At 39.2% G+C, this 24,600-nt stretch overlaps 1 protein-coding gene across 2 annotated transcripts in view; it reads right to left on the bottom strand.

Moving 5' to 3' along the window:
• lingo2b (leucine rich repeat and Ig domain containing 2b) overlaps positions 1-14,139 on the bottom strand; it is a 96,530-nt gene extending 82,391 nt beyond the window's left edge. The window contains exons 1-2 of one of the 2 annotated variants that reach the window (XM_057859426.1): positions 13,864-14,139; positions 11,785-11,889 (exon numbers count right to left, since the gene is read on the bottom strand). The gene's annotated coding sequence lies outside the window, so the exon portion shown is untranslated. The remainder of the gene's footprint in view (positions 1-11,784; positions 11,890-13,863) is intronic. The other variant, XM_057859425.1, reaches the window with a different exon arrangement.
• Between the last annotated feature and the right edge of the window lie 10,461 nt (positions 14,140-24,600).

Raw genomic sequence — 24,600 nt, 5'->3', positions numbered from 1 at the left:
GAATGGAATCTTCATCTGCAAAGGCTTGATCAGGTCCGAATATTATCAAAAGGGTTTTTCAATGAATCATTTTTTATTCCAATCCAGGGGCGTCACTAGAACTAATACTATACTGAGGTTCAGAGGGGCACTGGTGAGTTTTTTTTTTTGTGCTTATCTATCATAAAAAGTCAGAAATAGCACTTTAAACTATGTATACTGAAACCAAAATACATGTTTCTGTAAAAGTGATGGGTTTTTTTTGTTTTCCCTCAGTATTCAAAATCAAAATTGGGACACCTTATTGATTGTCAATTCACCTCTGCTCATGCTCATTAACCTTCATCTCTCCTTCACCTCTTCCTCTTCCAGACTCTGCTGCTCGACTTTGACTATATCATTGTAAGCGTTATGCGAATAAATCAGTTTCTCAACTGGTAGGTTGTGACCTAAAATGGGTTTATGTTGCCCATGGTTTACCTAGCTTACCTCCTTGCTGATCAGAGGTGGGTAGTAACGCGTTACATGTACTCCGTTGCATTTACTTGAGTAACTTTTTGAGAAAAATGTACTTCTTAGAGTAGTTTTACTAAGCTATACTTTTTACTTTTACTTGAATAGATTTGTGAATAATAATAAAAAAAAAAAAAACTCTTATTCCGCTACGTTGGGCTACACAACAGTTCTTACATTTTTCCTCTTTAACTCTACATATTTGATTTTTTTTTTTTTTTTTTCTTGACAGCGATGCCAGACGTGCCTGGTGTATTACCGATGTAGCTCTACCGATTTCACCAATAAGACGTCGCAGCAATAATCACATGACTCCATTATACCAATCAGACGCAAGCTTGCCATTCTATCTTCACGCCAGTCTGTTCAATCATGTGGTGTCTTTGAAGCACCGTAAAAAATGAAGTATTTAATATAGAGCGCTGCCCTCAACATGATTTTAACCTCTCTCCCAGTTTTTATCTAGCACCGACTGACCACGGAAAACTGGATATGATCCTTTTAATTTCAAAGTAGTAATTATGAAGGAAATCTTCACTATTCAAACTAGGAACTACTATCTCCAGCAGAGGGCAGTCATGCTCTTTGGATGGATAATGCTTCATTTATGTAATTTTTTCCTCTCTCGATGGAATTCAGTGATTTTGGGGGGGGGGGGGGGGGGCTTAATGTGGTTATGTAATGGGTTAATGTACAGAATTATTATAATAACAATCCATACTTTGTGCTCAGAAAGAAATACCAAATGGTTAGAAAAAAAAATCCAACAGAAATATATGCAGTCACTCACAATGTTACTCATTACTTGAGTATTCTTTCACCAAATACTTTTTCACTTGTAATTGAGTACATTTTTTGGAGGACAACTTTTACTTTTACTTGAGTTATATAATGTTGAAATAACGCCACTCTTACTTGAGTAAAATTTTTGTCTACCCACCTCTGTTGCTGATTTATCTTGAGCAAATAACTTTTTAATATCCATTTGCAAGAGTAATGCTGTTTGAGTCAAATAGAAAAAAAACATTTTGTTACAGATCACAGGCACTGCAGTATCAAATAAATGCTTGTAAAACAGCTGGAAATTAGGATGAGCACACATACAAAATTGTTAGAGGTTATATCCCAAAGATAGGTAATTAATTGATACAGATTGATTCAATTCATTTTGGTCATATAAACAAATAGCAATAAATACCATCAATATTGATACAGTTCAAGTACCACATATCATATTAACACCATATTAGACAAAGCTCTTGGTTCAAAATGAACTCTACGGGAATATCATGTAATATAAATCTTTGAAAATGTTCATAAATGATACATAAAATCAGGACTGTTGAACTTCATTCTACAGGATTCTTGGTTGGTAGAAAATGTTATTTATATTTAGATTTGTTGCACATATTTGGGGTAAACTGCTGTTACTTTTAATGGTAGGCATTTACAAATTCACCTATTGAAAGATTTTACGGGGTTTGTTGGGGGTATCCGCTGTAATTGCCAGATGATACACATATAAACAGTTTTATAGACTACATAATTATGTACATTATAAATCTGATATATGTTTTCAGGCTCTATGCCTCACTGATAGTCTGGGCTTATTATATATCTTTTTATATAGATTTCATTATTTTATTGGAACCATTTTTTTTTTTACTTGCGATAAACTCATTTAAATGGACGTCAATAATCGTCCATGGCATTATGTACACTAAACTGCCTTTGCGATGTACAAAAGGTACATATATTTTGATTGAATTTCAATTGATCTCGGCTAATGCAGCCATGTCAGGATATTTCAATCAAAATTTATTTCTGATTTAACATTAGTTCTTGACACTTTTGTCAATATGACTCTCAGGGTGGGAAGCACATTTTTCCTACCCAAAAATACGATCGATTGAATTGAGACAGCATTGTCCTCCCTCACAGACTTGCGAGGATTTCCTAAAATTCAAGATAGAAACAAAAGAAATGCTGGTGAAACAAATATGTCATGACATTTTGATTGGCTGTTTATGTTTTGTTCATCAGAGTTACATTTCAGGTCAATCAATCATGTTTTTCCTGTCTTTGCATTGTGCTCCTTGTTGTCTGGCATGTATTGATTTCCGGTAGTCTCATCAGTCAGGGCCTAACATGGCTTGACAATTGCCGGAAAGCCCGTGCCGATGTTCACTCTGTATTTTTTTTTTTTTTACTTGACTTGCCTATTTTCATTTATTACTTGCTCATGTCATCTAGAGATCATCACAGTTCATTTTCAAACTTAGCATTCTCATGGAGAGTACCTCGATCGTTGTTATACTACATTTGCTATCCCAAAACACTGCTATTGAATCATAAGGTCTTTTGTTCACATTTTTAGAATTTTTTCCTAACACTTTTTTTGAATGCTTCTTATGACAGTGTCGTAGCCAGTGTTGGGCACGTTACTTTAAAAAAGTAATTAGTTATAGTTACTCACTACTTCTTCCAAAAGTTAACTCAGTTAGTAACTGAATTACTCAATGTAAAAGTAACTAGTTACCAGGGAAAGTAACTATTTACGTTACTTTAAAACGAAGTTGTTGTATGTCAAAAAATTTGAAATTTTCTGAGCAGTATTCGAGTCAGTTGAATAGAGAAGAACAGACAGGTAGTTGTGTTATAGAACCTTGTAATATTAATTCCACCTCACCAGCAACAGATTTATCCTACACTTGAAGTGCGACAAAAATAAACAGATTTGAATTGCTTACCACAGATGTCGACAAAAGCTTTGCCCCGGGACATAAATTACACTTTACATGCACGTTCTTTCCTTTAATTTCGACCAACTTGAAATAGTGTTTATATCTCCACCTCATTAAGGACAAGTTTTCCTCAGAATGCTCTGCCATCATATCCCTCTGCATCTGTTTTGCGTGTTTATGTTTGCCGCACGCGCTGTTCCGGTTTGTGTGTGAAAACACCGGCTCTAAAGTCGAGCGTTTACGTCACAGAATGGGGGATCACGTGAGATTTGACAACAACGCAGCCATATTGGAAGCAGGTCTGGCTCGCGGGACATGAAACTTTAACTTGCCTGTTCGATTTAAGAGACAAACTCGTTACTAAGGCGAAGAACAGATATGTGATCAAACTTAAGGATCTGAACAATGTTGACCCTTACGAGCAAGCCGAAGACAAATGGAGTAAAGATGTTGACGGGCTTCCACAATTACGCGAAATGGATATTCTGCCTTATTTATTGTTTGGTGTATGTTACTAAACTCATCAGCGATTCCGAAATTACAAATCGCTACAAAGCTACGAACAGTTTTGCTGCGGATGGGTGTAGAACCTGCACATTATGACTGTGTCAAACGGCAACTCCATCGTTCTTGTAAAGGTAGGGTATGTGTGTTTACTATTTTCATTGCCATGAACCTGAAAGCACCCCAAGTCTTGGATGACAAATAAACAGAGCAGAGTAGACTCGCTATGGCTGGTAGTTTCTTCAGTTTATTCAAAGTGACAAACGCACCGCTTTTGACCGTCAGTAACGGTAACGCTGTTATAACGGCGGAAAAAATCATTAGTTAGATTACCCCGTTACTGAAAAAATAACGCCGTTATGTAACGGCGTTATTTATAATGGCGTTATTACCAAAACCGGTCATAGCACTGTTGTCATCATAACAAACTTTTAGCATTTTCATGGAGAGTACGTCGAGTATTATCATATCACATTTGAAACACCAAAACACATGGCGATTGAATCAAAAAAGGTTATTGTCTTTTGTTTATGTTGTTATAGTGTTTTTTGGAACGCTTTATTTGAATGCTTCTTATGACAGTGTCATAATACTGTCGTTAGCATGACAGACTTTTAGCATTTTCATGGAGAGTCTCTCAAGCGTTATTATAACACATTTGGCACACCAAAACATATTTCTATTGTATCAAAAGTGGTTATTGTCTTTTGTTCATGGTGTTATAACTTCTTGATAACACTTTATATCAGTGGTCTCCAAACTATTCCACATAGGGCCGCAGTGGGCGCAGGATTTCATTCCAACTAGTGATGCACGATAATACATTTTTCAACCGATACCGATAACCGATAATTTCCTCCTCATTCCTACCGATAACCGATAATGTCAAGCCGATAATTCTATAAAAAGATTTATGTAAAATTTTAAACAAAAGAAAATATTACTGTGCAAAAATATAATTTTTCTTTTTTTTTCAACATAAAATATGAACAAGTCGTCAATTCCAACATCTAAATAATGACATTGTCTGACATTGTGTAATGGTAAACTTTTGGCAACAATTACTTACAGAGTAAATACCTAAGTTGCACAAAAATGCCTTTAAAAGTAAGCCATTCCTAACATAACATTAATACACTGCAAAACACACTTCCTTAAAACTAGTCAGTTTTAAGTGTAAATCTATTGGAAATAAGTGAAATTATCTGCCAGCGCTTCAGGTGTATTTCTCTCAGATTTCTTGGAAGAAAAATAGCTAGCTGAAAATAATCTTAACAGCCTTATTTCAAGCAATACATTATTATACTTAATCCTAAAAAAACTTGGAAGAAGAAAAGATTTTGAATATTTGTGGCTACAGAATATTATTGTTATTTCATTACAACAGGAATGTGCATATTTAAATTAATAAGTGTTGATAAGTGCCAATAAGTTTAGATCATCTACTGTGACTGTAATTGAGCAGACAAATAAGTTAAATTAATTTGAAAAGTGATTGCTAATGTTATATGCTTTGTTGCACACTGTGAAAATGATTAACTTAAAACAGCGAAATGTCATGTACCCATTCTGCAGCGCTTTGTTTACATTTGCGGCACTCACGAGTCGCGACATTCGCTTCACAGCAGCTAAACTGATAAACGACAGTACTATTTGGATGCAGTTGGAGCTCGCATCTCCGTGCGTGTTGTTTTGTGCCTGAGTTTTGTTAAGCCGAAAATAAAGGCAGCATTACAAAGTCATCTGACCGCTCGTCATTTTACATACTGAATGCATTATTGACGGGCTGACTTCGTTTTCTCCATGTTTAAATTATCATCTAACCGCTGCGCCGTCATGATAAGCTTGCTTACTGGACATCACTTTTTCAGATGTAGTGGTGAAAATGTGATTGGCATGTTTTTCATGAAGAATGGTGGTCGTATAAACTGCATTATTTTTTTATCCAGGGCTTTGGCTCTCGGGTCATTTCGGTAAAAAAAAAAATCGTGTCTCGTCTCGGCGGCGGCTACGTTCGTACCGGATAATCCGCCCGGGGCCGCGGCGTATTCGGGGCCTGGCTCTGCTCACATGCCGTGAGGGAACGCTCGAGAAACCGGGGTGTTCGCCGGAGGTCCTGAAGCCGGGGAACCGGGCTCTGCCCGCCCCGCCAACGGCGAGGCGGTGGTGGCCTGCCGGACCGGCCAGAGCGGCGGGCTCCGTCGGAAGACGGCTACTTGCCGACTATCGGTCTCCAATCGTTCCGGTGTTTAGCCTTAGATGAGAGTTTACCACCCGCCTTGGGCTGCTTTCCCAAACAACCTGACTCTGTATCGTCACAAGCCCCTAGTTTAACTTAGTGTTTACAATAGCTTTAGCATTCCCGCTAGCAGCAGCAGCCTGGTATTCGTTCCAAAAATCTTTGTGATGCAGTTTTAAATGGATGCTGGGTTAGTGGTTTTGAATGAGGACGCTTTCTTTCGGCCTCATGGAACTTCTGCGGTACATGTTTCGCAAATGGCGAGAGCGTCGTTTTTTTAGTAACAGCCGCCATAATATTCAACTATTTCTTGTCGTGTAACTCCGCCTCCTCAACCCCTCCTCCCTCAGGGGCTTCAGAGAGGGGAGGGGTTGAGGAGGTGGCGTGCTGAATTCTTCGGTTGTGCACATTTGGAGGCTAAATCAAGTATATAATTATCGGATTGCATTATCGGTTGAATTTTTTATTATCTGGATTATCTGTGTGACGTCATAATTGCCATTATCGGCCGATAATTATCGGACACCGATATTATCGTGTATCTTTAATTCCAACAAAACAAAACAACACCTATGCAACAATCTGGTGTCTTACCAGTGTAATCAGTTGATTGCAGTCAGGTGCTGCTTGTTTTAGCAGAAACTTCATTGGTTAAACTGCCGGTACTCGATCGGTTGTAACAAAAACCAGGACCCACAGCAGCGCTTGAGGACTGGTTTGGAGACCTATGGTTTATTTGAATGCATTTATTTGAACAGATCCAGCACAGACAGTTCAACCAATGAGGTTTCTGCCAAAACAAGTAGACAATGACTGCAATTACACCTGTAAAGGCCAAATTATACTGGGTCCGGCAAGACATAGCGCCGGAGCCAATCCGTTTCCATTCTATCTTATTGTTCAAATTCTACCGGTGGCGTCAGCGATACGGATTGACTGTGGACCATCTCCGACATGCTGCAGTCCGCCAAATGGTTTGGGCAATTTTCTATTTTTGCTGCAGACGCATCCGGCAAAATGGCCGGAGCCAGGCTGGAGTCAACAGGCCAGGTGCTTATTCACGGTGTAGACACCAGCGAACATGGATGAAGAACGCTTTATAATGTAGATGGAAAGTCACAAAGTGGTTTATGGTGCAGCAGATCTTTTTTATAAGGACAACATTAAAAAGGAATCTGCATGGAACGCTATAGCAGAAGCTATGAGGATGGACGGTGAGTTTTTATGCAAGTTATGTAATTTAAAACAGTACAGAATGGGCTGTTGGTGTGGTCGGGGTGTCACAAACCCATGGTAAAAGCAAAAAAAAAAAATCGGGAAAAAATCTTCAGTCAAATCAAGTCCACCTCTCTCTGCTTCTCTGTTGAGTAGGGTTAGACTGTGTGTTTGCGTTGCTTTTAATGCCACATTATCGCGTGCGATCACGCGAAAGCTCACAACGGGACAGAGCTGCCGGACCACCAGTTGTGTGCAGTCGGTATGTTTTGTCCTATAACTGACGTACTGCGGAGCACGCAGTCAATACGGTGCTTGGCGGATCCGTACTGCAAACGCGTCTGGTATAATTTGGCCTTGAGACACCAGATTGGTGAAAAAGATATTCATCTTGTCCAGCACCCACTTCGGCCCTTTGAGGACCAGTTTGACACCACTGTCCTAAGCCTAAAACTAACACAGTTCCTAACCTAAGTAAAGACATTTGAAACATTATCAACTTTGTTTCAAAAGTGACATAATTGACTGGATGATTCTTGATGATATCTGGCATAAGCATTCACTTATATTCATGACATGGATCATGCCATGATTATGAGTCTTATGACGCTGTCATAAGCATTTGAATAAAGTGGAAAAGAAAAGTTTGAGATGCACTTTTAAGTGCATGAAATCATATTTATTCTTGACTAACATGACATGTTAACATGTCAAGGAGAACAAACACAATACACAGCAAGTCCTACAATTCTCGGCAAAAGCTGGCGCTTGTCACACAGCATGCTTATTATTCATATACTGAATTCGCCCCTGAACAAACAATCAACAAAATGATTTCTTTTAACTCTCCCATGTATGTAGGTAGTGCTGTTTGGAGCAGTACATCACAGGTGTATTGTTAGATTATTCCTTGCAATTTTATTGAATTCGAGTATAATGGGGTATTCTTGGCAAATAAATAGAGAATCGCCCTTCCCATAATGTATTGTCTATCTCTATGTCTCTGTATGCTACCAAGTAATATAGTATGTGCAATCAAATGGAAACAAATATCAACCTTACTTTGGCCATGTACAATATATTGTACATTGAATGTCAGTATTGTATTCTGTGGTTTCAATTGAATTTACACTCTGGTCCAATTATAGTTTTGGTTTGTTGGTTTGTTTCATGTTTTTGCCATAGTTTCTCATGTTCTTGTGATCGCCCATTGATTTTTCCTGCTATGCCTGTTCCTTGCATGTCAACCAATTGGCTGCTTCTTGTGCCACCCATCTGCGCCTCATTGTTTTGTTACCGCATGACTGTTTTCATGCTCCCTATGTTTTGTTATTTCTTGTTGTGTCATTGTCAATGTCACTTGTGTTGCTGATCCTCCGTCCAAGCTCAGATCCGCAGTAAATGTGTTTTGATACCAGTCTTTTGTTTGCCTTTGTGATTTTGGATCCCTTGGCCTTTTGTTTGTACTTTGCTTTTGTTAACTTCAATCAAAGCATTTCTGCCTCGCCAGTTTTCCCTCCTTTGGGTCCACCGCTCCTTAGTTCCTCGCGCGCCCGCACCCGTTCCTTGACAGGTCCAATCTGAACCGACAAATCAAAGCACGCGAGGTGAGATTTTATGATACGTCAAACCTTTCATACACTCGTGGGTTTTGGAAGGTGTCGTGTGTTCTCGTCTTTTTTCCGTATATTTATTGAATCATCATCATCATCATCACGGCTCTTGCGGTGGGGCTGGTTTCCCATCCCAATCAGGTGAGCTAGGCCCCTCCAGTATTGGCGGTTTCGTGCCAGCAGATTTGCATCCTTCGAGGTAACTCAGTGTTGTTGGAGGTCGTCCACAATGGTGTCAAGCCATCAAGTGCGGGCATTCCTTGTGGTCGTCTCCAGCTTGCGGCCTTTGGGTCGAACTTCAGGATGGCTCTTATCGGGTGGTCTAGATAGAAAGACGGAGAACATGGCCAAGCCAGCGGATGCGGCGCTGTGCAGCCAGGCAGGAGGCTCTGGGCTGATTTGTCCAGGCTCGCAGGTTTTCGTTGAAGATTTGCTGGGGCCAAATGATGTTCTCAATGGTTCTAAGAGCCCTGCTGTCAAAGCCGTCTATTTTTGCGGCCAGTGTGTTGTTTAAGGGCCATGTTTCAGAGCCATAGAGGAGAATAGAGAGTACGGCGGTGTTGTAAATTCAGAGCTTCGTCTTCCATGAGATGGCTTGGTGCCGCCAGAGTGGTTTCAAGAGAGACTGCAGGGCAGAGGCTGCCAGGGCTCTACGGCGGAGAACCTCTGATTTGAGATCCCCGTTATCGGTCACCAATATGGAGGGACCCCGGATAAATAAAGCTCTTCACATGCTCCACGGTGTCATCACCAAGCAAGATGGGGGGTGGATCAGTTACCTCACCGACATGAATGAATTTTGTCTTGGTACAGCTCACGTGGAGACCAAGCTTTTCTGCCTCTTCACTGTATATACTCAGAGCGGCACTTAGCTGGTTGTAGGATTTGCTGAACAAGATGGTGTCGTCAGCGTACTCCAGGTCGGTCAGTTGGTAATTGCCAAGGGACACTCTGAGTACTCACTCACAGACAATGCACATCAGGTGGTCGATTATACAATTAAACAGGTCTGGAGCAGCTACGCAGACTTGGCAGACACCACTGGAGATGGGTAACCACTCAAAGTCACGGCCGTTGACCCGGACACAACTCTGTGCGTTGCTGTAAAGCAGCCTGAAGAGGATGGTGATTTTTGGGGGTAAGTCAAGGGCTTGTAGGATACTCCACAGAGATGAGTGGTGGACTGTATCAAATGCGGCCTTGAGGTCTAGAAATCCAATGTAAAGATAATGGTCTTTCCGGAATTCATAGACTTTCTCAATGAGCAGACGAATGGCGAAAATGTGATCTGATGTGGAGCGGTTTGGCCTGAAGCCAGCCTGCTGGGGGCGGCGGCCACTTGTAATCGCTGGGAGAGCACAGGTCAGCAAGATCTTTGTGAAGAGCTTTCCAGGAATGGAGAGCAGAGTGATCCCTCTGTGGTTCCCACAGACAAGCCTGTAGCCTTTACACTTCCAGAAAGGCAGGATGACCCCTTTGGTCCAGTCGCTGGGGAGCTGCTCTGTTTCTCACACCTTGTTAAAGATGTGTGTCAGCCACTCGACAATGCCATTCCGGCCTGACTTCATCATCGTCGCGGTTATGGAGCGGTTATGGTTCCTGTTGTTCAGTTTTTGTACAGTGGCTCTGACCTCCTCTGGTGTTATGAGGACTGTGTTACAGACTTGGTTGGGTGTTGTGGCTGCAACAACTGGAATGATGGTGGGAAGCAGGGTGGTGTTGTGCTGCAGTAAGAGGCGGAAGTGCTCTTTCCAGCATTGAAGGCAGCCTTTCTCCATTGTTATGAGGTTGCCGTCAGAGTCTTTAACCAGGGCTGACTTTATGTGGGGGCCATTGCGAGCTTGGCGGAGTAGATTGTAAACACGTCTCATGTTATTTTTGTTGGTTGCTGGCTCTAGATGTTCAGCCTCCTGTCCTCGGCAATAGCCTCATTTCGTGCACGGTTCCGTTGGCAGTACTCCCCAGCTTTGCTGTTCAATGATGTTGAGCGTCTTCTCTGATATCCATGGTTTTTTGGGTGATGGTGATCTCTGAAGTACACTTTCTCTAAAGGTCTCCCAGTCGCTCATTTGGTCCTGAGCCGGGGTGTTAAAGGTGTTGCGATATTTTTTGAAGACGCACTCTTTTTCAGCGTCCTGCTATGGCTCGTACAGCGTTAAGTCAAAACTTTTCACATACCTTACATACATTTCCAACTTGCTGTCAGATCGAATTAAGTATGGAAAATTTTTGGGGTGATTTGGCTCTGATCAAATATGAGTACTGAATACGGCACTAAAGATTTTTTCCCAAAAAACACGGCAATTACCGCTGTGATTGTTTGTGCACTACAAATTGACTATAACCAATAACGTGAGTGGCATTGTGTTTATGTCACATCTGTGCTTCTGTGATTGTTTCTTTCAGATTCAGCCTTTGCTTATTAGCCCCATCTCTAGCATTGATTTTGAAATCTACCCCAAACCACAGAAGACCAGACTGACTTGCCATGTGCCTTGTATATGGGGAAATCCAGGCTAGCTTGCCAGGCTACTGTAAATAAAATCTAAATCTCAACGAATAATGGGAGGAACTGTAGTAAAAATGACATGAATTCCATTTTTACCCCATCTTAGAGTCAAAAAAGTACCGAGACAACAATAGCATGTTTGAGTGCAGGTTTTTGTGTGAGTGCAGCTCGTTAGTTAAGTCATAAAGTGTGTTTCGTATGCAGGTTGCAATGTATACAAGTAAAAGACACAAAGAACCTACTGAAGAGCTAATCAAGGGTGATGGAGACTTGATGTCGTGCAATGAGTTCTAACGCATATCTGAAGATAGTGGGGAGAGCATCTCGTGACAGATATACATATAACCACGGCGAGCCCTACAAGTTGCTGGGAATGAAGAAAAAAAGGTTGCGTGTGAATGTTGAGGAAACCATCGAGGCGAGCGCTGCAGGGGAAAACAAATAATAGGAAGAGGGTAATGCTCCTACCTGCCCTTCTTCCCTCCATCATCTCCTTCCCATCCCCCTATCTCCCTTAACAAGGGAGAGTTTTCTCTTCTCCTCTCATCTCTCCACTCTGCTTTCGCACCATCTCTGGGGACCAAACACACCCCTGTCAGGTTGCCATGGAAACGCCTCACACACGCTCTCACGGATGCACTCCCTCTCTCTGTCTTGCAGCGGTAATGCCTGCATCCTCACTCTCCTCCATTAGGATTCTTTTTGTTTAGGGACAGGAGGGCTGTCAAAGCCCTGATGTAGCACAAAGTCCCTTTGTCTAAAAACATTTAGGGGAAGAAAAATATAATGAACTCATTGGCTGCCATTTACGACATTAGACGTCCAATCCATTTGAACCCTGGGGCTTATAGGTGGATTTTTACATGTCGATAAGCGATATTTCATCAGTAGGGTTGTCAAAAGTATCAGAGTATCGAAGTACCAGTACTGAAATGTTGTATCTGGATACATTATTGCATTGCAAAAGTATTGACATTTATTTATTTGTTTTTGCACGACCACAGGTTACCAGAAATGTGTTGTCATGGGTTAAAAGCTCCCGAGGGGTGACTCCCTCGTTCTGCTTGGGGACTTAAATGCTCACGTGGGCAATGACAGTCAGACCTGGAGGGTCGTGATTCATTCGCTGCCAACCTCCCAGTTCAAATGGATTGGACGTCTATTTCTGACAAACTAATTAGTGGGAGTGTGCATCTTTGCCAGAGGAAGAACACATTTTATTTTGTTTAATTGCATTTCTTTTTACATGGATTGGATGTCTAATAATCATAAACTCAATCAAATTCACAGCATAAGGATGAACACTCATTTGCTGCAAAAAAATTGAGCTTTATTTTCCACATTTATCTCACCACACAGTTCCAATTGAGGCTTTGAAAGTGAGACGGGAGACAGTAGCTGAGTCCCTCGGCTGGAACAGAACTCATTTATAATTCATTCCTATTTCTCCTACTTAAAGTCAGCATTGAGGTAAGTTTTTTTTTTTTTTAAGAAAAAAAAATCAAGGCTTTTAGATGCTGGTGCACTCAAGCGGTAGGCGGTCTACAGTGAAAGGACAGTACTACTCTGCTGCAGGATCACTTTGAGTCACACACCAGTGCCGACTTCGTATGTGTCATCTTAGGGACCACCTTGTGGAGTACGCTCACTGTTATCACGTCATTAGCTGCAACAATCATTGGAGACTCCATTCCCATCCATCTCACTTCATCCATTCATGCCCATTTACACCTTCTTCTCTACATTTCACACCACTTGATTGATTGCCTTTTCATCCCAGAATTGCCTGAAAAAGCAAAATGTCATCACACACACACACACACACACACACACACAAAAATCCCAGTTAATGCACAACACTACTTTTCCCAAGACACCTTTCAAACTGAGGAAAACCATCTTTAATCACCACAACTCTACAAGGACCTCCTCAAAGATTTATAAAAACAAATATAAATTAGGGCTGGACAATAGTTAGTCATTTTCATTGCGATTAATCACATTCTGTACAACTGTAAAGTCAAAAGTAGTCATTAGCACACTTATTGTAAAAGTACTGCCATATTAATGAAACAATTCCTCTCCAAATCTTATTAATGAAATAACTCTGTCAATGGGAGACAATGAGTTAATTTACAGTTAGAATAATCAACTGAAAGATTAATTGCTATTAACCACATTATGTATAATAAGGTAAGTAGTATTTACACAAAAGTAGTATTGAGCACACTTTTATCAGTCATATTAATTAAATATTAACCTGTATTAATTCACAACGAGAGTTAATGTGCAGTTAAAATAATTAACTGTAATAATTCATATGACAGTTAACTCACCCAGCCTTAATATAAATACTACATCTGTCCCTACTGCTGATGAAACCAAGTATCAATACCTTTTTCCTGGGAGTTAACGGTCAGTTGATAGTGAGTCATGCTGGACAGGAGTGTTTTTTATATTTGCATGAATATTAATTTAAAAAGAAAAAAAGATTTGCAAAGGCTTTAAGAGAATTCAACACAGGCCAAAGAGTGTCACGACTCTTACCTTGTTACCTGCTCCTCTGCATGTCAAAATCCACCTTTACATCGCACAATGGGTGTCCGAGGCGCACACTCACAAACACGGAGACCCTCAAACTGACACAGACTTGCACAGACTGTGCATGGAATCCTCTGTCTGAGTTAGTGTCGTTGCACTACTGAAGAAAAATCAGCTTCACAAATATATTTTTTCTTGGATTTATTTTCCCTAATGTGATCTTCTGCTCAGTTGCCCAGCAGCTCATCCCAGACGGAGGTTGCTCCACATTTTGCAATGTATCTGCACAGTGCTGGATGAGAATGAGGGGGTGTACAGGGGAGAGAGCGGGAGAGAGAGTTATCAAGCCAGCAGCAGGAGGAAGACTGATGTGTTTATACCTTCAGAGTAAAAGCCTGAAATTATGTGAACCTTCACTGATAAATGCAAAAATGGTTGATGCCTGAATTTACATGAACAAATATACATCAAAAAGCATTGGTGGAATAGATGTACTTAGATATAGATAATTATTAGTCATTGTAATGAGTGATATATATTATTCAACTCTATTAACGCCCAGATGCTTGAATTTACATTTCACCTGTATACAGAAAATTAAACTGAAAAATATAACAAAAAATTGGAAAATTCTTAATTAAAAAAAACATCTAACAGAAAAAAAGATTTGTTTAAAAAAATACTTATAATTAAATTATAGAGATTAATAAGAATAAAATAATAAAAGTGATTAAAGAATTAAATAAAAATATTAAAAAACAGAAATAGAAAGAAATATAGAAAACGAATGAAGGAAAAACATTTAAAGAAATTTAAGAAATAAAATTTCACAGGAAATAAAAAATAAATACAAGAGGAGAATTTAAATTCCTCCTTTTTGTGTTCATTACCAATTAAAAAAAAATCTTTTTCAATATCTTTTTATATTTATTTTATGACTTTTTATTTTAGATGATTTTTCTGTGTTATAACTGTTTCATGACTTTAAGTTTTTTTTTTTAGTTTTTTTTTAGTTTTTTTTTTTAAAATTAAGATTATATTTTTTATGTACTAGTATATTCCTCCAAGTTCCAGCGCTTTATATAGGCCTATATTTTTTTAAATCTTTGGCTGCCACTGAAATGTCTAACATTACATACATACATACATGAGTAGGACAGGTACCAAAATAACCTTTCTTCAGATATAAACATGGCCCAGGTAGGTTACACTAAGACAGAATCAGGACAACATTGAATAATGAACATTAAGTGCAGAATTCCAAATACAGCACATGATGTAACACAAGTAGAGGTAAAAATACAATAAAGATAATAAAAATCCACAAATTCAAAAGGTCGGCTACATTGAAAAAAACTTTTCAATACTTTTCCAACTTTATTGGATGAATAACATTAGGTGTGAATGAGAGAAAAGCATGTTTCCTTTTTTTGAGCTGTTTTGAGCGTTTTGCTTATTCTGAATCAATTCTACGAATATTGCCGTTGATCGTAAAGCGTATGAAGGTGCTAGTGATTTACAGTTTTTCTCACTTGCTTTGGTACTCAAAACTACTTGTTCAATCCTCGCAACATTGTCCCAGTAGTGCACATTAAAAAAGCAGTTTCTCATTTCTTTGAGCAAGTTGCAGATGTTTTTGTGCATCCATGCAAATGATTTTGTACAATTCTCTGCTGTTTCCTACATTATCAGTTGCATCTGTCATGATGGTCAAATTGGATGATCATAGGTCTCTATTGATTAGTCTCACCACCCACAACATCTTGTCATCACTTCATTGCATAAGTCTTTACATGCAAAATGCATGAACATCTTGTCAGAATAAGTCAAAATGTGTACGTATTTTGAAGTATTTTCATTACATATTTTACGTAATTTATTTTGACTTGCCAAAATTTATGATAGTTTGGGACAATGTGGGTTTCCACCACTCCAACAAAATCAGGGAATGGTTTGCAACCCACAGCAGAATGGTAATGGAGTTCCTCCTAACGTACTCCCCACTTCTCAATCCAAAAGAAGAATTTTTCTCCACATGGCAAGTGTATGATCGCCAGTCTCACACTCAGATGACTCTTCTGGATGCCATGAATGCAGCATGCAGTGGCATCACAACAGATGCCTGCACAAGCTGGATATGGCATTAGAGAACATTCTATCCACACTGTATATCAAGAGGACATCCCTTGTGACGTGGATGAAAATTTTGTGGCAAACAGGTAGGAATGTCAAGATGTGTCGAAAGAATGGGGAAAAAAATCCCAACATGTAGCGCTCAAAGTTTAGTTGTGCCGATTGTCTTTTGTTCACATTTCTAATTTTGCTTTTGTTTGTTTTCTTTGTGACAGCGCTGTCTTTTGCTTTCTGTATTGCAGTGACATGGTCTGTCAAGAAATTGTAAAAACAGTAAAAGTGTGAACTGAATCTTGTCCAGTCTCTTGCAATTAATCTCCCGCACACAAATGTGTTATTTGCAATTTTCATCAAAACTTACGTACACCATCTTCAGCATCGGAGCCTTCCACCAGAGTAACTGTTCAATTGAGAACATGACTAAGCAATTTGACTGTGTTGTATGTACAAAATGAAACAAGGACTTGTCATTCTGACAGCACTGACACATTCATTGACATAGAAATTCAATTTTGAGCGATAGACTACCGTATTTTTCGGACTACAAGTCGCACCTGAGTATAGAAGAAGTCGGACATCTGGGCATTAATGACATCACCAGCCACAACAAAGCGTCGCCATATTGAAAACAGGGCAAAAGACGAGTCACAAGCAGTTGCTCTGTCGTGCATTGTAATACAAACGCGTTCAACTTTCGTCTTATTTGTGGTCTTTTTTCCGTCGGAACGACTAAAAGTTGCTGTGTTGCGGGTTGTCACACAAGGAAGAGTTCAGAGCCACATTTGAAGTTCTTCATTCTTCGTCGTGAGAAGAAAATGAGAAACAAATGGCTGAAAGCAATTAATCGAAAAACAGTAAAAGAAGACAGTTCCGTGGACTATTCTCGCCTGTGGGAATCTAAATCCAAGCACATTTACGTTTGCAGCCGACATTTTATTACTGGTGAGTAAGTTTTTTTGCCCCAATTAGCATCTAGGATTCAATAGACTAGGCAGTGGTTATTATTACCGGAACCAACAACTCGAAAAGCGTTATTTTTCTTTTGCCGTGAACTGCTCTGATCGGTCAATCGGTATATTAATGGCCTGGTGGAAATTGGTTATTTTGCTGTGACGTGTTCACGACTAAATAACTCTTGGAGGTGAATTTCCGGTTACGGCAGAAATAATCACTCCGTATATACAGTGCCTTGAATAAGTATTCGGCCCCCTTGAATCTTGCAACCTTTCGCCACATTTCAGGCTTCAAACATAAAGATATGAAATTTAATTTTTTTGTCAAGAATCAACAACAAGTGGGACACAATCTTGAAGTGGAACAACATTTATTGGATAATTTAAACTTTTTTAACAAATAAAAAACTGAAAAGTGGGGCGTGCAATATTATTCGGCCCCTTTACTTTCAGTGCAGCAAACTCACTCCAGAAGTTTAGTGAGGATCTCTGAATGATCCAATGTTGTCCTAAATGACCGATGATGATAAATAGAATCCACCTGTGTGTAATCAAGTCTCCGTATAAATGCACCTGCTCTGTGATAGTCTCAGGGTTCTGTTTAAAGTGCAGAGAGCATTATGAAAACCAAGGAACACACCAGGCAGTTCCGAGATACTGTTGTGGAGAAGTTTAAAGCCGGATTTGGATACAAAAAGATTTCCCAAGCTTTAAACATCTCAAGGAGCACTGTGCAAGCCATCATATTGAAATGGAAGGAGCATCAGACCACTGCAAATCTACCAAGACCTGGCCGTCCTTCCAAACTTTCTTCTCAAACAAGGAGAAAACTGATCAGAGAGATCAGAGATGCAGCCAAGAGGCCCATGATCACTCTGGATGAACTGCAGAGATCTACAGCTGAGGTGGGAGAGTCTGTCCATAGGACAACAATCAGTCGTACACTGCACAAATCTGGCCTTTATGGAAGAGTGGCAAGAAGAAAGCCATTTCTCAAAGATATCCATAAAAAGTCTTGTTTAAAGTTTGCCACAAGCCACCTGGGAGACACACCAAACATGTGGAAGAAGGTGCTCTGGTCAGATGAAACCAAAATTGAACTTTTTGGCCACAATGCAAAATGATATGTTTGGCGTAAAAGCAACACAGCTCATCACCCTGAACACACCATCCCCACTGTCAAACATGGTGGTGGCAGCATCATGGTTTGGGCCTGCTTTTCTTCAGCAGGGACAGGGAAGATGGTTAAAATTGACGGGAAGATGGATGCAGCCAAATACAGGAACATTCTGGAAGAAAACCTGTTGGTATCTGCACAAGACCTGAGACTGGGACGGAGATTTATCTTCCAACAGGACAATGATCCAAAACATAAAGCCAAAGCTATAATGGAATGGTTCAAAAATAAACGTATCCAGGTGTTAGAATGGCCAAGTCAAAGTCCAGACCTGAATCCAATCGAGAATCTGTGGAAAGAGCTGAAGACTGTTGTTCACAAACACTCTCCATCCAACCTCACTGAGCTCGAGCTGTTTTGCAAGGAAGAATGGGCAAGAATGTCAGTCTGTCGATGTGCAAAACTGATAGAAACATACCCCAAGCGACTTGCAGCTGTAATTGAAGCAAAAGGTGGCGCTACAAAGTATTAACGCAAGGGGGCCGAATAATATTGCACGCCCCACTTTTCAGTTTTTTATTTGTTAAAAAAGTTTAAATTATCCAATAAATTTTGTTCCACTTCACGATTGTGTCCCACTTGTTGTTGGTTCTTGACCAAAAATTAAAATTTTATATCTTTATGTTTGAAGCCTGAAATGTGGCGAAAGGTTGCAAGGTTCAAGGGGGCCGAATACTTTTGCAAGGCACTGTACTACCAGTTTTCTTAGTTCCACAAAGTACATATTCCAAGTAATTGATAAAGGTCAACTTACAGGGTGACTTTATGAGGTAGTTGTAGATGTTTCCGAACTCCACTGCAGGCCATTCCTTTGGATTATTCATCCAGCTATCAGCTGCGACTTTGTATGGGCAGATTTGCAAGCCAATACACGGTAATTTTAAATTGTATCGCCTCCTCGCGTCTGACGGCAGTGACTCGTGATAATGAAAAGTCATGTTTAAGACGTTTTCATGAAAAAAAGACGCAAAACACAGCTGAAATATATGAATGTCAGACAACATTTGTCTACGGCTGTTAAGCTGTGCGTACCCCCTTCACAAAATAGCGACACGTTGCTAAGCGAGGTGACGTCATCGTGACATCACACCAATTTCCTCCATAAGTCACACCAGCCATAAAATGCCCAAAGAAGAAAAAAATATATATATAAGTCGCACCGGAGTATAAGTCGCATTTTGGGGGGAAATTTACTTGATAAAATCCAACACATAGAACAGATATGTCATCTTGACAGGCAATTTAATATATAAAAACAATAGAGAACAACATGCTGAATAAGTGTACAGTGTACAGTGCATGAACAACGAAATGCGAATATACTGTCCTCACCAGGACGCTACGGCTCGGTCCTGGCTATACAGCGAGCTAAAGTCCCAAATGACCATGCTGGACGTCCGTATAATTTGCTGACTCAATTTCGTCCTCGATACCAAACAGGTTCGCATCAACATAAATAAATAATAATTAGGTGCTATTACAGCAATGACACAAACGATTACCATGCGTTCGCTAGCATTAGTACATCGTTCAAACAGCCACACAACTGGCTCTAAGTGTCCCATCGCGGGTGGAAAACACACAACAACAACAGAAAAGATGATACACACAGGCGTTACCTCTGTAGAGATATTTTACAAGCATTAACAATGAACGTAGGTTCGCAGTCGTGTCTCTCTCTCTCTCTCTCTCTCTCTCTGTCTCGCTCTCTTGCCCACTCGCTCTTATAGATGCTGCATAGCTGTCTTCTTCTGACGTGTGAGCGCTCTTCTTCACGTAAACAAGTTCGAGTGTGCCCCCACGAGGGCGTGAAAGCGCCACAAACTAAAAGCATGCATTTCAATATAAAAAAAGTCAATAATACAATTGAACACACATTGCCAAAGGCAGAAGGCGAACGTGGCCACAGCTATTAAGAGTTATCCAGATAACTATAGAATAAAAAACATGCTAACAAGTTTACGAAACCATCATTGTCACTCCAAAACACCAAAACAACATGTGAAATGATATCATAATGTGTTTATAATTTCACACATAAATCACTCCTGAATATAAGTCGCACCCCCCAGCCAAACTATGAAAAAACTGCGACTTATAGTCCGAAAAATACGGTATTTTGCACACAAAAAATGGCTTTTGCAGGTAATTGATGTTGTTTTGCTTGTTTGAGAGTGTGACAATTTCAATTCTGATCTGAGAAACGTACCAAAGCAATTGAGAAAAACTGTAATACAATGTAGATTTATTCCTTGAAGTTCACTTTGCAGTTCCTGATGATGAGCAGAATGTAATGAAGTTGTGTCGTCATGTTGGTACAATTTTAGACCTCTGCCAATATGTTGGATATCCTCTTGGTGAATGGAAAATAAGTACGTATGTATAGGTAAATCCAAAATAAGTAACTTCCATCTTGACATTTTGGATTGATAAACAGGAAACATTACCCCCTCTGTGGTAAGCCTCAAGTCATTAAACATAAGAAAGATGACATTTTCAAACTCAAAATGTCAGGTGAAGAGAATAAACTTAATTTCAGAGTGACAGTTCTGTCTCCAATGGTATACCCAGTACAGTCTGGGAGACAGTAATAATGTTACTTGAGGCAAAAATCACTTTATTGTAGTCATTTACTCTGAATTCATATAAGAAATTTTCGCTATTTCTTTTATTAAACGAGCCAAAATATTGAGTGGGAAGTCATTTTAGATGTTGGTGGAGAAAAAAAAAATCCTGCTGTGGTTTCGAATGCTCGTTTTTACCATTTGTTCAATCAAAATCACATTCAGACAATAAAATGAAGCATTGCTTGAGACACTTAAGTCAAGATTAGTCAGTAGTAATTTTTTTAGCTTCATGGTGTCAGCTACCAAGACACAGTAAACACTCCGGCCTTTCCTCGTTTCTCATCATAGTTACAGTGAAGCCAAGCACTAAATGCGCAACTTATTATTTCCTGGTCACACCTTTCAAGAGTCCTTCCTTTGTTTTATAATCTACGCATATCTCCACCCAGGCCCGGAGTGACTAATCGGGAGCTTCTGGACGATTCCAGAAGGGCCGGCCGGCCAGATGGGCCGGTCCGCGTTTTATTAAAAAAAAAAAAAAAAAAATTACACTGTTATCATTTTTTGTTTGGTATTTATTTATGACAGTGTCACTGAGTATAACTTACATTCTGTTACCGCTGTCCCTGTGGGCCGTCTTAAAAAAAAAAAAAAAAACAGTATTATTTTTTTTTCCAGACTCATCCTCACGTGTGCAGACGAAAAATACAGCATGCAGCTCCGCCCCCTAATTGTAGTCTGTATTGAGCCAAATTAGCTGCTATCTCGGTGCTCGGATGGATAAAAAGAGCAAGGGTGGCGCTGAAAAATAAGAATTAAAAAAAGAAAAGCACTCGTGAAAGAATCGGCAAAATGCGCGAAAATAGCTAATTTTTTTCATGCAACGACCTTGCTGCCTCAAACTACAGAGGATTACAACGAAAGTGGTAAGGCCAGATGGCGAATAAAATGCAACTTGCACCGTGTGATACGACAATATGTAATTGTGGAAACTTTGGCTTCTTGTAGCACCTCACAAGGGATATGTAGCAGCAAGCATTAGCCATAATGAACACACCACAGGTGCAGAGCTGGAAGGTAGGATTGCCATGTCGTTCAGCGAGTGAACATTAGAATTAATATAATCAATTACGTGGCGTTTTTAAAGTGGAAATGGAAAATGGATAATAGTATCATTAGAAGTTGTTACAATGTGCAATACGTATTCTTTATTTTTCATATTGTTATGTTGCTATGTTTGTTTTATCTGTAAGCACTCATTTTGTTAATATTTGATGTTGCAGAAAAGGTCTTATTTATTCATTTATTTTGGGGCTGCCAAAATTATCGCGTTAACGGGCGGTAATTAATTTTTTTAATGAATCACGTTAAAATATTTGACGCAATTAGCGCACATGCCCTGCTCAGACAGATTTAAATGACAGTACAATGACATGCCCACTTGTTAATTGTGCTTTATGGAGTTTTGCCGCCCTCCGCTGGCGTTTGGGTGCGACTGATTTTATAGGTTTCAGCACCCATGAGCATTGTGTAAGTAATTATTGACATCAACAATGGCGGGCTACTAGTTTATTTTTTGATTGAAAATTTTACAAATTTTATTAAAACGAAAACATTAAGAGGGGTTTTAATATAAAATTTCTATAACTTGTACTAACATTTATCTTTTAAGAACTACAAGTCTTTCTATCCATGGATCGCTTTAACAGAATGTTAATAATGTTAATGCCATCTTGTTGATTTATTGCTATAATAAACAAATACAGTCCTTATGTACCTTATGTTGAATGTATATATCCATCTTGTGTCTCATCTTTCCATTCCAACAATAATTTACAGAAAAATATGGCATATTTTATAGATGGTTTGAATTGCGATTAATTACAATTAATTTTTAAGCTGTAATTAACTCGATCAAAAATTTTAATCATTTGACAGGCCTAATTTATTTTTCAAATGTATCATTTAATATAGTTTTTTTTAAAATCCATTTTTAAATTTGTTCAAAATATGTTGTGTTGCACTTGTTAAAATAAAGCCACCTTGTTAAACAACCATGACCTGCACTGAATTGGAATACACAGAATTACAGTACACGGCTTTAGAGAACACTGAACTTAACACGTGTATGCATAATGACATAATTTTAAATGAGTGGGCCGGTCTGAGGCATGAAATTCCAGGGCCGAAAATGAGTCCCACTCCGGCCCTGTCTCCACCTTTCTTTTCATCCCAGCTAAATATTTTTCCATTGGTTTAGTTTCAAACATAAACTCCATAATGATATTGACGGAACACATCTGCCAGACACTGCGCCACGCTTTCAAGTAGGGGGCCGTCCCACACTCCGCAGTTATTCTCAAACACGCAGCAATCCAACGCCAGATTAAGGTTGAAAAAGTATGAAAGCTGTACCGCATACAAACAGGAAGGATTGTCTCAGGAGTGATTTGTTCGAGGATTCAAGGTAATTATTAAATTTTTCGTACCATGCATGCATTTTGAAATGTTGTGAAAAAAAATCAATGGGAGAAATTAACCGCTATGGCATTGGCGTCATAATTCGCAATATATACGTAAATAAATGCTAACTGCCCGGTTTTTTGCTTTTAACCAATAACCGAGACTGTTTTCCGTTCATATCTATAAAGAATTCAGGGATTTAAGCATTCATTTACAAGAATTTTCAACGTAAAAAGCTCTTTGTGGTGATAAGGTGGCGCCACAGTGGCTTAAAGGCTAGCAGCACATTCGACATATTTACATAAAATAAATGCTAACTGCCTGGTTCTTTGCTCTTTTAACAAGAGTTGAGACTGTTTTACGTCCATATCTTAAAAGAATTCATGGATTTACAAATTTATTCACAAGAATTTTCAACGTAAAAAGCTCTTTGTGGCGATAAGGCGGATAAGGTGGTGCCACAGTGGCTTAAAGACTAGCAGCACATTCGACATATTTACGTAAAATAAAATGCTAACTGCCCGTTTTTTTTGTGGGTTTTTTTTGCTTTTAACCAATAATCAAGACTGTTTTATGTCCACATTTATAAAGAATTCAAGGATTTAAGCATTTATTCACAAGAATTTTCAATGTAAGAAGCTCTTTGTCTGTGTTTCCACTTGGTCAACTTTGACTTGTCCCGTCAATATATTATGAAGTCTATGTTTCAAATTTTGCTCCCTGTACTTCATATCTCTACGCTTTGTGTGCATATATACAGTACATTAAAAACATATCTGATATTGATACTGTCATCTGCTGTAGTGGATGGGAGTGTGGTGGTGGTGGTGGGGTCACAGGCACACCCCTTATTATCTGACACTCTGGAGTTGTCAAGTTATTGCATAGGAAAGTTAGAAAGAAGGTTGCCGGTCTGCTAGTCTAATTCTATTGAATGGCTTCATATTATTCTAGGCTATGTTTTGAATATTGTATATTAAATTGTGCATTTGTTATGTAACTCGTTCACTCCGTCACTATATACTATACCTCAGAGGTGCAAATAAACAAATAACAAGGCCAATAAATTTACATCACACTGCTGAGTCCTTTATTCAGTCCTGTAGAATTTACTTGTGTGAGAATTACTGACAGCAACCATGAATAAGTGACAAGTGGCTCAGAGGTAGGCGTTAAATACTTGGAAGCTTGTGCATGCAAGCCAAGCTCACAAATACAGTACAATCAGTCTGAAAAGAATTATGTGTAAAAAATAAAAAAAAAAGTAATAATAATAAACCTGCAACAATTATACACTTACAATAGTTAATTTTACTTGTGATACTCAACATATTTTTTTAAATTCAGCAACCCGTCATAATTGTACAGATGCCAGTCCACTGTATGAAATCAAAGGAAATTATTACTAAACTTTTTTGTTTTTGTTGTACGCAGCAATATTTCGATACAG

The sequence above is a fragment of the Corythoichthys intestinalis genome, chromosome 15 (genome assembly GCF_030265065.1).
Source record: "Corythoichthys intestinalis isolate RoL2023-P3 chromosome 15, ASM3026506v1, whole genome shotgun sequence".
Lineage (NCBI taxonomy): Eukaryota > Metazoa > Chordata > Actinopteri > Syngnathiformes > Syngnathidae > Corythoichthys > Corythoichthys intestinalis.
The sequence above is the reverse complement of the archived record's forward strand: the minus strand, read 5'-3'. Positions and strand labels throughout refer to the sequence as shown.